Source organism: Triticum aestivum, chromosome 1A, assembly GCF_018294505.1.
Source record: "Triticum aestivum cultivar Chinese Spring chromosome 1A, IWGSC CS RefSeq v2.1, whole genome shotgun sequence".
Taxonomy (NCBI): domain Eukaryota; kingdom Viridiplantae; phylum Streptophyta; class Magnoliopsida; order Poales; family Poaceae; genus Triticum; species Triticum aestivum.
The window spans coordinates 178,326,319-178,340,824 of NC_057794.1; positions in this window are offsets into that span (position 1 = coordinate 178,326,319).

Sequence of the window (14,506 nt, forward strand, 5' to 3'; positions counted from 1 at the left end):
TTTCTGCAGGTCGACCTTCATCATGGACACCACGTGCATCATCTACTTCCACACGTTCTGCTACACCGGCGCCTCCGTCGGCTGCCACCTCCAACCGTGATACAATAAAGCAGGCACAATCACCACTATCTGCCAAGAGCACACCTTCTGGGCCTGCAAAGAGCTCTTCTTCATCCATGGCATCAACAGGGCAAACACATGATATTATTTGTCGACGTTGCAAGGGTGGAGGTCATTATGCGAGAGAATGCCCATCTAAGCGTGTGATGATTGTTACTGAGGATGGTGGGTATGAGTCCGCTAGTGACTATGATGAGGAGACTTTGGCTCTTATTACACGTGAAGAACACGGTGGAGACGATTCTGATCATGAGACGCAATACATGGCTCCTGAAGATGCTGACAGGTATGAATGTTTAGTTGCTCAACGTGTTTTGAGTGTGCAGGTTACACAAGCTGAGCAAAATCAGAGGCATAATTTGTTCCATACAAAGGGAGTTGTGAAGGAACGTTCTGTTCGCGTGATCATAGATGGAGGGAGCTGCAATAACTTGGCTAGCATGGAGATGGTGGAGAAGCTATCTCTCACCACAAGACCACATCCACATCCTTACTACATCCAATGGTTCAACAACAGCGGCAAGGTTAAGGTAACACGTACTGTTCGTGTGCATTTTAGTATCTCTACATATGCTGATTATGTTGATTGTGATGTGGTACCTATGCAAGCATGTTCCTTATTACTTGGTAGACCATGGCAATTTGATAAAAATTCTGTACACCATGGTAGAAACAATCAGTATACTCTTGTTCATAACGATAAAAATATTACTTTGCTTCCTATGACTCCTGATTCCATTTTGAAAGATGATATTAATAGAGCTAATAAAGCAAAACAGGAGACAAATAAGAGTGAAAATCAGATTGTGGCAAAAGAATTTGAGCACCAAATGAAGCCTAATAATAAACCATCTACTGTTGTTTCTGAAATTAAATTGAAAAGTGCATGTTTACTTGCCACCAAATCTGATATTGATGAGCTAGATTTTAGCAAATCTGTTTGCTATGCTTTTGTGTGCAAAGAGGCATTATTTTCATTCGAGGACGTGCCTTCCTCTTTGCCCCCTGCTGTCACTAACATTTTGCAGGAGTTCGCTGACGTCTTTCCACAAGACGTGCCACCGGGATTACCACCTATTCGAGGGATTGAGCATCAAATTGACTTAATTCCCGGTGCTTCGCTACCCAACCGTGCACCATACCGTACCAATCCAGAGGAGACGAAGGAGATTATGCGTCAAGTACAAGAACTGCTCGACAAAGGTTATATACGCGAATCCCTTAGTCCTTGTGCTGTTCCTATCATTTTAGTGCCGAAAAAGGATGGTACGTCGCGTATGTGCGTTGATTGTAGAGGCATTAATAATATTACTATTCGTTATCGTCATCCTATTCCTAGGCTAGATGATATGCTTGATGAATTGAGTGGCTCTACAATATTCTCCAAAGTTGATTTGCGTAGTGGATACCATCAAATTCGTATGAAATTGGGTGATGAATGGAAAACAGCATTTAAAACTAAGTTTGGATTATATGAGTGGTTAGTCATGCCTTTTGGGTTAACTAATGCACCTAGTACTTTCATGAGGTTAATGAACGAAGTTTTACGTGCTTTCATTGGACGATTTGTGGTAGTTTACTTTGATGACATATTGATTTATAGCAAATCTTTGGAGGAACATTTGGAACATTTACGTGCTGTTTTTATTGCTCTACGTGATGCACGTTTGTTTGGAAACCTTGGAAAGTGCACCTTTTGCACCGACCGAGTATCTTTTCTTGGCTATGTTGTTACTCCACAGGGAATTGAAGTTGATAAAGCCAAGATTGAAGCTATTGAGAGTTGGCCGCAGCCCAAAACGGTCACACAAGTGAGGAGTTTCCTTGGCCTCGCTGGTTTCTATAGGCGTTTTGTGAGAGATTTCAGCACCATTGCTGCACCTCTCAACGAGCTTACAAAGAAGGATGTGCCTTTTGTTTGGGGTACCGCACAGGAAGAAGCCTTCACGGTATTGAAAGATAAGTTGACACATGCTCCTTTACTCCAACTTCCTAATTTCAATAAGACTTTTGAGCTTGAATGTGATGCTAGTGGAATTGGATTAGGAGGTGTGTTATTACAAGATGGAAAACCTGTTGCATACTTTTCTGAAAAATTGAGTGGGCCTAGTCTGAACTATTCTACTTATGATAAAGAATTATATGCTCTTGTTCGGACCTTAGAAACATGGCAACATTATTTATGGCCCAAGGAATTTGTTATACATTCTGATCATGAATCTTTGAAACACATTAAAAGTCAAGCAAAACTGAACCGTAGACATGCTAAATGGGTTGAATTCATTGAGACTTTCCCTTATGTCATTAAACACAAGAAGGGTAAAGAAAATGTTATTGCTGATGCCTTGTCTCGTCGTTATACTATGCTTTCACAACTTGACTTTAAAATATTTGGTTTGGAGACCATCAAAGATCAATATGTTCATGATGCTGAATTTAAAGATGTATTGCAGAATTGTAAGGAAGGGAGAACTTGGAACAAGTTCGTTCTTAACGATGGATTTGTGTTTCGTGCTAACAAGCTATGCATTCCAGCTAGCTCCGTTCGTCTTTTGTTGTTGCAGGAGGCGCATGGAGGAGGATTAATGGGACACTTTGGCGTCAAGAAGACGGAGGATATACTTGCTACACATTTCTTTTGGCCAAAGATGAGACGGGATGTTGAGCGTTTTGTTGCTCGCTGCACTACATGTCAAAGAGCTAAGTCACGACTCAATCCTCATGGTTTATATATGCCTTTGCCTGTACCTAGTGTTCCTTGGGAGGATATATCTATGGACTTTGTTTTAGGTTTACCTCGAACAAAGAAGGGGAGGGATAGCATATTTGTTGTCGTGGATAGGTTCTCGAAAATGGCACACTTTATACCATGTCATAAAAGCGATGATGCTGTTAATGTTGCTGATTTGTTCTTTCGTGAAATTATTCGCTTACATGGTGTGCCAAATACTATTGTTTCAGATCGTGATACTAAATTTCTTAGCCACTTTTGGAGATGTTTATGGGCTAAGTTGGGGACTAAGCTGCTTTTTAGTACTACTTGTCACCCCCAAACTGATGGACAAACTGAAGTAGTCAATAGAACATTGTCTACTATGCTTAGGGCTGTTTTGAAGAATAACAAGAAAATGTGGGAAGAATGCTTGCCTCATATTGAATTTGCTTATAATCGTTCATTGCATTCTACTACTAAGATGTGCCCTTTTGAAATTGTGTATGGTTTCCTACCTCGTGCACCTATTGATTTGTTGCCTCTTCCATCTTCAGAGAAGGTTAATTTTGATGCTAAAGAACGTTCTGAATTGATTTTAAAAATGCATGAGTTAACTAAGGAAAACATTGAGCGTATGAATGCTAAATATAAACTTGCTGGAGATAAGGGTAGAAAACATGTTGTGTTTGCGCCTGGAGATCTTGTTTGGTTACATTTGCGTAAAGATAGATTTCCTAATCTGCGCAAATCAAAGCTAATGCCACGTGCTGATGGTCCTTTTAAGGTGTTAGAGAAAATAAATGATAATGCATATAAACTTGAGCTACCTGTAGATTTTGGGGTTAGTCCCACTTTTAACATTGCAGATTTGAAGCCTTATTTGGGTGAGGAAGATGCGCTTCCGTCGAGGACGACTTCATTTCAAGAAGGGGAGGATGATGAGGACATCAATACCATTGTTACACCCACAGCCCCTACTGTTACATATACTGGACCAATTACTAGAGCTCGCGCACGCCAATTAAATTACCAGGTACTTTCGTTTCTTGGTAATGATTCTAATGTTCATGAGATTATGATGCTGCCTAAATTGGATACATTTGTTTTGCTTACAAATGAAGGGCCTAGCTTGGAGAAGGATGAACATTGGAGCAAGAACACGCATGGAGTTGATGGCATGCGCAAGGGGATCAAGAACGGAGTTACAAGTGATGATTTCAGGACTTTGAAGCCGCCATAAGGAGTGCATGAAGCCTTGGACGAAATATACAAGATGCCACTTCATAATATTCGTCCATAGGCTATTCTAGGTGCTGCGTCACCTTATTAATGGGCCAGGCCCATGTAATTTCGAAATACTTAAGTATAGGCTATTTTTAGAGTCCGTATGTGTGGGGAAACAAGAGTTAGGGTTGGTTTCGGACCCCACCCTCAAGGGCCACGAAATTCCCCCCTCTTCCTCCATATATACAGCCTTTAGGGCGTCGTTTAGACTTTGGGTTTTGTTTAGATTAAAAGTTCGCCATAGCTGCAACTTCGCGTACTTCGTTTGTGTCCAACGACCAGACCAAGACGTCACAGAACCCCACCTTGATCAATAAAGCTTTCATCTTATATTCGCAATATCCCAATTGCAATCTCAGTTTCTTGCTTGTTCTTCGTTTGCTCGCAGGAAACAGACCCTCGTGGTCAGGTTGATCATGCTCCGGCGTGGTCATTAACCCTCGGAAGTTGGTTTAGCGATTGCTAAGGTGCAACGTCTCGCACGTTCGTAGTCGGATCGTCAAGGTCGACTCCCACAGAAAACGATAGCCACCATCTCATCGAAACATCGGGACACCTTAGCCTCTATCATACCGTATATAGGTAGGTATATATGATGGACTCATATGGAATAACTTTGAGGTTTATGGAGTTGGATGCACAAGCAGTATTCCCGCTTAGTACAGGTGAAGGCTAGCAAAAGACTGGGAAGCGACTAGCTAGAGAGCGACAACAGTCATGAACATGCATTAAAATTAATCAACACCGAATGCAAGCATGAGTAGGATATAATCCACCATGAACAAAAATATCGTGAAGGCTATGTTGATTTTGTTTCAACTACATCGTGAACATGCGCCAAGTCAAGTCACTTAAATCATTCAGAGTTGGATACCACCCTATCATACCACATCACAACCATTTTAATAGCATGTTGGCACGCAAGGTAAACCATTATAAGCTCCTAGATAATCAAGCATGGCACAAGAAACTATGATCTCTAGTTGTCATCACAAACATGTTTATTCATAATAGGCTGAATCAAGAACGATGAACTAATCATATTTACAAAAACAAGAGAGGTCGAGTTCATACCGGCTTTTCTCATCTCAGTCAGTCCATCATATATCATCATAATTGCCTTTCACTTGCACAACCGAATGATGTGGATAATAATAAGAGTGCACGTGCATTGGACTAAGCTGGAATCTGCAAGCATTCAATAAACAGGAGAACACAAGGCAATATGGGCTCTTTTGTCAGATCAACAATAATGCACATAAGAGCTACTTCAACAATTTAATCATGGTCTTCTCCGATCAACCCCCAAAGAAAAGAAAAGAAATAAAACTATTTACACGGGAAAGCTCCCAACAAGCAAAAGAAGAACAAGAAACCTTTTTGGGTTTTCTTTTTAATTACTACTACAAGCATGGAAAGTAAACTAATTAAAGGGTACAACTAATTTTTTTGGTTTTTCTTAAGGTTTATTAAACACACAAGAAGAAAGCATAAAAAGGAAATAAACTAGCATGGATGATACAATGAAAAAGTATGAGCACCGACATCTAGCAATGAGTGTGTGAACATGAATGTAATGTTGGTGGGAAATACGAACTCCCCCAAGCTTAGGCTTTTGGCCTAAGTTGGTCTATGGCCACGGTTGGCCTGGCGGATATCCATAGTAATAGTTGGGGTCGTACTAAGATGCAGCGGCTATCGCCTCCTGAGCTGCAGCATGGCGACGAGTGGCCTCCGCCCTCCTCTCGTACTCATCTGCCTCCTCTCTGGTAATAACATATCTTCCTTTTGCCTGATAATCAAAGAAGGTAGGAGCAGGGAGAGTAATACGGACAGCACGGCGTCTGTCAAAGATTAAGCGATACTGGAGAGGTGATTCATTCCTCTCGACAAACTGGTGGTGAACCATAGCATTAAAGTCTAGGTAAGTAGGAGGTAATTCAATATCATCTTCACGTATGGCTATACCAAGAAAATTAGCTATGCGGGTTGCATAAATTCCACCAAAGAAATCTCCATTAAATCTATTAAGATGCAACCTACGTGCAACAATGGCTCCCAAATTATAAGATTTATCTCCTAACACAGCACTCCTAAGAATACTGAGGTCAGGAACACACATGTGACATGCCTCATCTTTACCATTAATGCATCTACCTATGAAGAGAGCAAAATAATGTATAGTAGGAAAGTGAATGCTCCCTATGGTAGCTTGTGTTATATCTCTAGATTCTCCCACAGTTATACTATCAAGAAAATCTCTAAATTCAGATTTGCGAGGTTCCCTGACACTACCCCATTGTGGAAGTTTGCAAGCAGTGGTAAAATCCTCTAAGTCCATAGTGTAAGAATTTTCATAAAGATCAAACAGGACAGTTGGAGAATTACGTGAAGATGAAAATTCAAACCTCCTCACAAAGGAACTAGTGAGATAGTGATACTGGCTGCACTTTTCTTCCTCGAAGCTCACAAGATCAGCTTTACGCAAATATGCATTAAGTTCTTCCTTAATTCCCGCTCGATCCATAAAATTTTCCCAAGGCCATTCACAAGGACGCACTGTCGGTGCGAAGGACACCTATGGGATCACAAGAATCCCTACTACGGTTGCGGGGCGCGGGGTTGTGAGAAGAGCGGATCAAACAGATAGCACATGGTTCGTTTATCCAGGTTCGGGCCGCGAGGATGCGTAAAACCCTACTCCTGCTTTGGTGGATTGTATATCTGTGTTCTTGAGCTAGCTATGGGGCGTGAGGAGCTCCAAAAAGCTGAATCCCTCTCCTCGTCGCCTCAGGCCTCCTTTTATAGGAAAAGGGGTGGCCACAGTGGCACACAAGAGGTGGAAAGGGAACAGTGATGCGAGGTTATCCCTCGCATTACATGACAAGGAGCATTTAATGCGTCCTGCTTAGGTGTCCTTGCTTTATAGAGGACGGGGGAGAGACCTGTCTCATCCGTCGCCGCTCCCTCTCGTGTCGACACGCGTCCTGGCCAGCGGTGCCCACGGTGCCATGTAGGCAGGCAGGCAGCTGAGGTGGCGCAGTGGTGGGTCTCCACGAAGATCCGCATGCCGCCACGCAGGTGCCTGCCCAACTGGTTGGGTCGGCAGCTGCATGCGAACGACGGTGGAGGTTCGACTGGCGTGGGCCTGATGGTGGCCCTACGGGTGTTCTTGGCAAGGGCCTTGCCGGGGCCTCGGCAAGGGTCTTGCCGTGGCGCCTGCTGTCATCCCCGGCAAGGCTCTTGCCGGGGGCCTTGTGGTTCTCCTTGGCTGGGATCCCGCCAAGGATCATCATCTTCTAAAGGGTGTATCTGATCTTGAATGTCTTCACAAAGATCTGCATGCCACCACGGGGATGTCTCCCGAATCCTTGCCCCACGGGGGCAGTGGACTCAAGGGTGACTCACTCCGTAGGTGTGGGGCGAGCTGCCACGGCAAGGGTCTTGCCGGGTTTGCTAAAACCGCCTCCCGGCAAGGATATTGTCGGGGGGGTCCGCTTCGTCCCCTTTGCTCTTTGTGGTCTTGGTCTTGGCGTCGTTCTGCTTCTCCTGAGCTTCGGCCTTACCTTGGCTCACCTCCCTTGCCTTGCTCAGTGTGGTGGTGCCCGTGGCTCGGACTGCCCGTGCACAGTTATAGGGGTACAAAAAGTGTACCCCTCTTTTTGTACACCGACAGGAGCCCCCGGGCCTGGGCCACACGTAAGCGCAATCGCGTCATTGGGCTAGGCCCAAAAATGATGCGCGGGCAGGCGGGGCGGTTTTTACCGCGGTAAGTCTCTTCGCGTGCTGTGCTTCCCATGCTTCCCGCGCGTGGCGCGGCGTGGGGAGGCGTGTGTGACGTGGCGGCATGCGTGGGGATGAGCTCTGCATGCATGTGTCACGTCGTAGTAAAGGGGGTGGTTCGCGCCTTCCCCATAAACGAAGGGAGGCGTGGAGGCGCGGCCCATTTACTGAACAGGGCCGAGGCGTGGTCTTCAAGGCGTCCACTCCCCACGATCACGGGGTGGGGAGAGGTCGCCTCACCCGTCGCCTCGGTCCTGCACGCCTGCCATGTGGCTGACATGCGCTTGGGGCGGTGAATGGTGGAGGCGGGAAACCGGGCCGCCGTGGGCTGGGGCGGCGGGTCGGTCCCAGTTCCCTGCGCCTTCCGCGTCTTGATTGGCTGAGCGGGGCGGCCGAGCTCCCACCCTGTTCCTTTATAAAGAGCGGGAGGGGGGATGGCGTCCCGCATTCTTTCATCTCCTCCTTCCTTCAGCTTCTGCTCCCCCTTCCATCTGCCATGGAGAGAGGGAATCTTGGTCCTTCAACGGTGGCGGCGAGGGTCACCGCTCGACAACGCGTCCCTCCTTCTCCTGCACCCGCGGTGGCAGAGCCGGCTGCGAGGGGAAGGGGGAGGGGGTGAGGCCGTGGGCGAGGCCGAGGTGCTCGGGGAAGAGGAGGACGGGGCGGCGCGTCGGCCTCGCCTCCGCCAGCAGTTCCTCCCCCCATGGAGGGCCACGTTGGGGATGACCCTTGCGAGTTCTTCGTCAGGCTGCGCCGGCCGCCTTGCCGTCGCCTTCGTCTCCCGACTCCATTCGCGCGGGAGATGGAGTTGGATCCGCCGGAGTCGGTGCGGCTGCACATGAGGGGCTGTGGGATCAGCGGCACGCGGGTTCGCGTCGACTTCCCAGCCCCTCACGTGATGCATCTTCGTCGAGGATGGAAGACGTTCGCTCATATCCACCGCTTGACGGAGGGGCTCACTCTCCATTTCAAGCTGATGGAGGGTGGCCTTCTCTCCGTCAAGGTCTTCGGGTGCTTTGGGACCCGTGCAAGGTGCTGCATGGAGAGCTCTTCTGATAGCGAAGACTCCTCCTCGGGCAAGAGTGATGAGGAGGACAGCGGCAGCGATGATGAGGGTAGTAGGCGGCAGGATGACGGGTCCTATTAGGTGTCGGGCGCCGCTCCGTGCGGCACCGGTGACCCCATCATCCGTGTCGCCGGCTCCCTAAACTTCTCGGGGTCGTCTCCTTGGGCGGCTGGCGTTGGGAGGCTGCGGAAGAGGAAGAGGGCGGGCGGCAAGGCCATCAAATCGGAGTACGCGGGCACCGACGCCTTCGACGCATGCTGGCGTCATGCCGCCTCGTCTTCGAGCTCTGCTTCCGGCGCTGCCATCACCATCCAGCCTTCGGACGGCCACCGAGATGTTCTCTTGGTGTCTTCTGCCACCCGTAGCTTGCCTAGGCTCCCCTTTTGCCCTTTTCGCCTCCTTGACCTACCTCCTGAGGAGAGGGACAAGAAAGGGATTACGGGCACCTTATCTCTTTTTAGTTTGTAAGCCTTCGGGCCTTAGCTGAATTTAAAACTTGTAATCCCATCATTCATGTTTTTCATTCTCTATGGACTGTACCTGAGTGGAATGTTTTTAATGAAAAAGGGATGCTTGCCGGGTCATTTGTTTGTGGGTAGAACCCACGACAAGGAGTAAATCCTTGATATCTTTAAGATAAACCTTTCCTTGCCCGGCGACAGGCCTTGTCGTCTCCCCACTTCGCTCGACCTTTCTCACACCTTTGGCGGAGGCAGGGATGAGGTGGGTTCAGGCTCCTCGTTTCATCCTCTCGCTGCCGTGACTACGACCAAACCTGGCCCCAGGAACGAGCCCTAGGGCCTAGAGTTAGGGGAGCGCGGTAGCTTTAGGAAAAAACGAGGTTTCACATACCTCAGTCCATAAGGGAATGCATGATAAGGGATGAAGAACTTATCTGAAGTTGTAGCCCCCGGCAACTCTGGTTTGCCGTGGGTGAATCTTTGCTCTTGCAGCCCCCGGCAATACTAGCTTGCCAGGGTGTAGATGCTGGTCTGTCCCTCTTCTCTTTTTCGTCCTCAAGTGATCTGGCAAGGATATCTGTGAGTCCTGCGAACCAAAGAAGACGAAAGAACGGCAAAGAGACGCACACTCGACCTCTAAGCTAGGGGTTAGTCGCCGCTAAGCACTATCAACCCTAACCAAGGACGAGACTCGACCTAGCATGCATGCTATAACTTAGGGCGCCAGCGCTTCATTTACTTGTGCTCAGGGTCTGTGCCTGGCTTTGTACAAAGGGTTACATGCATCATCGGCAATGCTTGTACAAAAGGTGGCTTGCCAGGGGGCCCGGCAAGCCGCGCCTCACAGGTAAAACTTGCGAAGATGCTCAATGTTCCAGGAGTTACTCACCGGAACGGCATCTTCGGTCTCCAGGCGGACTGCGCCGGGCCTGGTGACTCGTATTACCCGATAAGGGTCTTCCCACTTTGGCGTCAACTTGTTGGAATTCTTGGCCGATTGAACGCGCCGAAGGACAAGGTCGCCTTCCTCAAGACTTCGGGCATGAACCTTGTGGCTATGGTAGCGGCGCAAGGCTTGCTGGTAGCGTGCTGCTCTCACAGCCGCCCGAACACGATCCTCCTCAAGGAGCATTGCATCATCTTGCCGCAGTTACTCTTGCTCAAGCTCATCATAAGCGAGCACTCGAGGTGACCCGTATATGAGCTCAATGGGGAGAACTGCTTCTGCCCCATATACTAGGGCAAAGGGTGTCTGGCCGGTGGCTCGATTTGGCGTTGTCCTGATCGACCAAAGAACCATCGGCAACTCATCAATCCAGCGCCTTCCACTCTTGTGCAGCCTGTCAAAGGTCTTGGTCCTTAAGCCTCGCAGTACTTCAGCGTTTGCCCTCTCAGCTTGACCATTGCTTCGTGGGTGAGCAACGGAAGCGAAACAGACTTTGCTGTCGAGGTCTTGGATATATTGCATGAAGGTGCAGCTTGTGAACTGTGTGCCGTTGTGGGTGATGACCCTGTTGTTGGAAATATGCCCTAGAGGCAATAATAAATTAGTTATTATTATATTTCCTTGTTCATGATAATCATTCATTATCCATGCTAGAATTGTATTGATAGGAAACTCAGATACATGTGTGGATACATAGACAACACCATGTCCCTAGTAAGCCTCTAGTTGACTAGCTCGTTGATCAATAGATGGTTACGGTTTCCTGGCCATGGATATTGGATGTCATTGATAACGGGATCACATCATTAGGAGAATGATGTGATGGACAAGACCCAATCCTAAGCCTAGCACAAGATCATGTAGTTCGTATGCTAAAGCTTTTCTAATGTCAAGTATCATTTCCTTAGACCATGAGATTGTGCAACTCCCGGATACCGTAGGAGTGCTTTGGGTGTGCCAAACGTCACAACGTAACTGGGTGGCTATAAAGGTACACTACAGGTATCTCCGAAAGTGTCTGTTGGGTTGGCACAAATTGAGACTGGGATTTGTCACTCCGTGTAAACGGAGAGGTATCTCTGGGCCCACTCGGTAGGACATCATCATAATGTGCACAATGTGATCAAGGAGTTGATCACGGGATGAAGTGTTACGAAACGAGTAAAGAAACTTGCCGGTAACGATATTGAACAAGGTATCGGGATACCGACGATCGAATCTCGGGCAAGTATCGTACCGCTAGACAAAGGGAATTGTATACGGGATTTATTAAGCCCTTGACATCATGGTTCATCCGATGAGATCATCGTGGAACATGTGGGAGCCAACATGGGTATCCAGATCCCGCTGTTGGTTATTGACCGGAGAGTCATCTTGGTCATGTCTACATGTCTCCCGAACCCGTAGGGTCTACACACTTAAGGTTCGGTGACGCTAGGGTTATAGAGATATTAGTATGCGGTAACCCGAAAGTTGTTCGGAGTCTCGAATGAGATCCCGGACGTCACGAGGAGTTCCGGAATGGTCCGGAGGTAAAGAATTATATATAGGAAGTGCTATTTCGGCCGTCGGGACAAGTTTCGGGGTCACCGGTATTGTACCGGGACCACCGGAAGGGTCCCGGGGGTCCACCGGGTGGGGCCACCTGCCCCGGGGGGGCACATGGGCTGTAGGGGGTGCGCCTTGGCCTACATGGGCCAAGGGAACCAGCCCCAAGAGGCCCATGCGCCAAAGGGACAAGAGGAGGGGAGAGTCCTAAAAGGGGAAGGCACCTCCGAGGTGCCTTGGGGAGGATGGACTCCTCCCCCCTTGGCCGCACCCTTCCTTGGAGAAAGGGGCAAGGCTGCGCCCTCCCCCTCTCCCTTGGCCCTATATATAGTGGGGGGAAGGGAGGGCAACCTAACCTAAGCCCTAGCGCCTCCCTCTCCTTCCCACGACACATCTTCCTCCTCCCGCAGCGCTTGGCGAAGCCCTGTTGGAATCCTGCTACTTCCACCACCACGCCGTCGTGCTGCTGGATCTCCATCAACCTCTCCTTCCCCCCTTGCTGGATCAAGAAGGAAGAGACGTCGCTGCTCCATACGTGTGTTGAACGCGGAGGTGCCGTCCGTTCGGCGCTAGGATCATCGGTGATTTGAATCACGACGAGTACGACTCCATCAACCCCGTTCTCTTGAACGCTTCCGCGCGCGATCTACAAGGGTATGTAGATCCACTCCTCCCTCATTGCTAGATGACTCCATAGATTGATCTTGGTGACACGTAGGAAAATTTTGAATTATTGCTACGTTCGCCAACAGTGGTATCAGAGCCAGGTTTATGGGTAGTTTCTATGCACGAGTAGAACACAAGGTAGTTGTGGGCGTTGATTTTGTTCAATATGCTTACCATTACTAGTCCAATCTTGATTCAGCGGCATTGTGGGATGAAGCGGCCTGGACCAACCTTACACGTACGCTTACGTGAGACCGGTTCCGCCGACTGACATGCACTAGTTGCATAAGGTGGCTGGCGGGTGTCTGTCTCTCCCACTTTAGTCGGATCGGATTCGATGAAAAGGGTCCTTATGAAGGGTAAATTGCAATTGGCATATCATGTTGTGGTTTTTGCGTAGGTAAGAAAAGGTTCTTGCTAGAAACCCATAGCAGCCACGTAAAACATGCAAACAACAATAAGAGGACGTCTAACTTGTTTTTGCAGGGTAAGCTATGTGATGTGATATGGCCAAAAGGATGTGATGAATGATATATGTGATGTATGAGATTGATCATGTTCTTGTAATAGGAATCATGACTTGCATGTCGATGAGTATGACAACCGGCAGGAGCCATAGGAGTTGTCTTAATTTATTTATGACCTGCATGTCAACATAAACGTCATGTAATTACTTTACTTTATTGCTAACCGTTAGCTGTAGTAGTAGAAGTAATAGTTGGAGAGACAACTTCATGAAGACACGATGATGGAGATCATGATGATGGAGATCATGGTGTCATGCCGGTGACGATAATGATCATGGAGCCCCGAAGATGGAGATCAAAAGGAGCAATATGATATTGGCCATATCATGTCACTATTTGATTGCATGTGATGTTTATCATGTTTTTGCATCTTGTTTACTTAGAACGACGGTAGTAAATAAGATGATCCCTCATAATAATTTCAAGAAAGTGTTCCCCCTAACTGTGCACCGTTGCGACAGTTCGTTGTTTCGAAGCACCACATGATGATCGGGTGTGATAGATTCTTACGTTCAATTCAACGGCTGTTGACGAGCCTAGCATGTACAGACATGGCCTCGGAACACACGCGAAACACTTAGGTTGACTTGACGAGCCTAGCATGTACAGACATGGCCTCGGAACACAAGAGACCGAAAGGTCGAGCATGAGTCGTATGGTAGATACGATCAACATGAAGATGTTCACCGATGTTGACTAGTCCGTCTCATGTGATGATCGGACACGGCCTAGTTGACTCGGATCATGTAATCACTTAGATGACTAGAGGGATGTCTATCTGAGTGGGAGTTCATAAGATGAACTTAATTATCCTGAACATAGTCAAAAGGTCTTCGTAAATTATGTCATGGCTCGCGCTTCAGTTCTACTGTTTAGATATGTTCCTAGAGAAAATTTAGTTGAAAGTTGATAGTAGCAATTATGCGGACTAGGTCCGTAAACTGAGGATTGTCCTCATTGCTTCATAGAAGGCTTATGTCCTTAATGCACCGCTCAGTGTGCTGAACCTCGAACGTTGTCTGTGGATGTTGCGAACATCTGACATACACATTTTGATAATTACATGATAGTTCGGTTAAACGGTTTAGAATTGAGGCACCGAAGACGTTTTGAAACGTCGCGAAACATATGAGATGTTTCGAGGGCTGAAATTGGGATTTCAGGCTCGTGCCCACGTCAAGAGGTATAAGACCTCCGATGATTTTCTTAGCCTACAAACTAAGGAGAAAAGCTCAATTGTTGAACTTGTGCTCAGATTGTCTGAGTACAACAATCGCTTGAATCGAGTGGGAGTTGATCTTCCAGATGAGATAGTGATGTTTCTCCGAAGTCATTACCACCAAGCTGCTAGAGCTTCGTGATGAACTATAATATATCAGGGACATATATGAT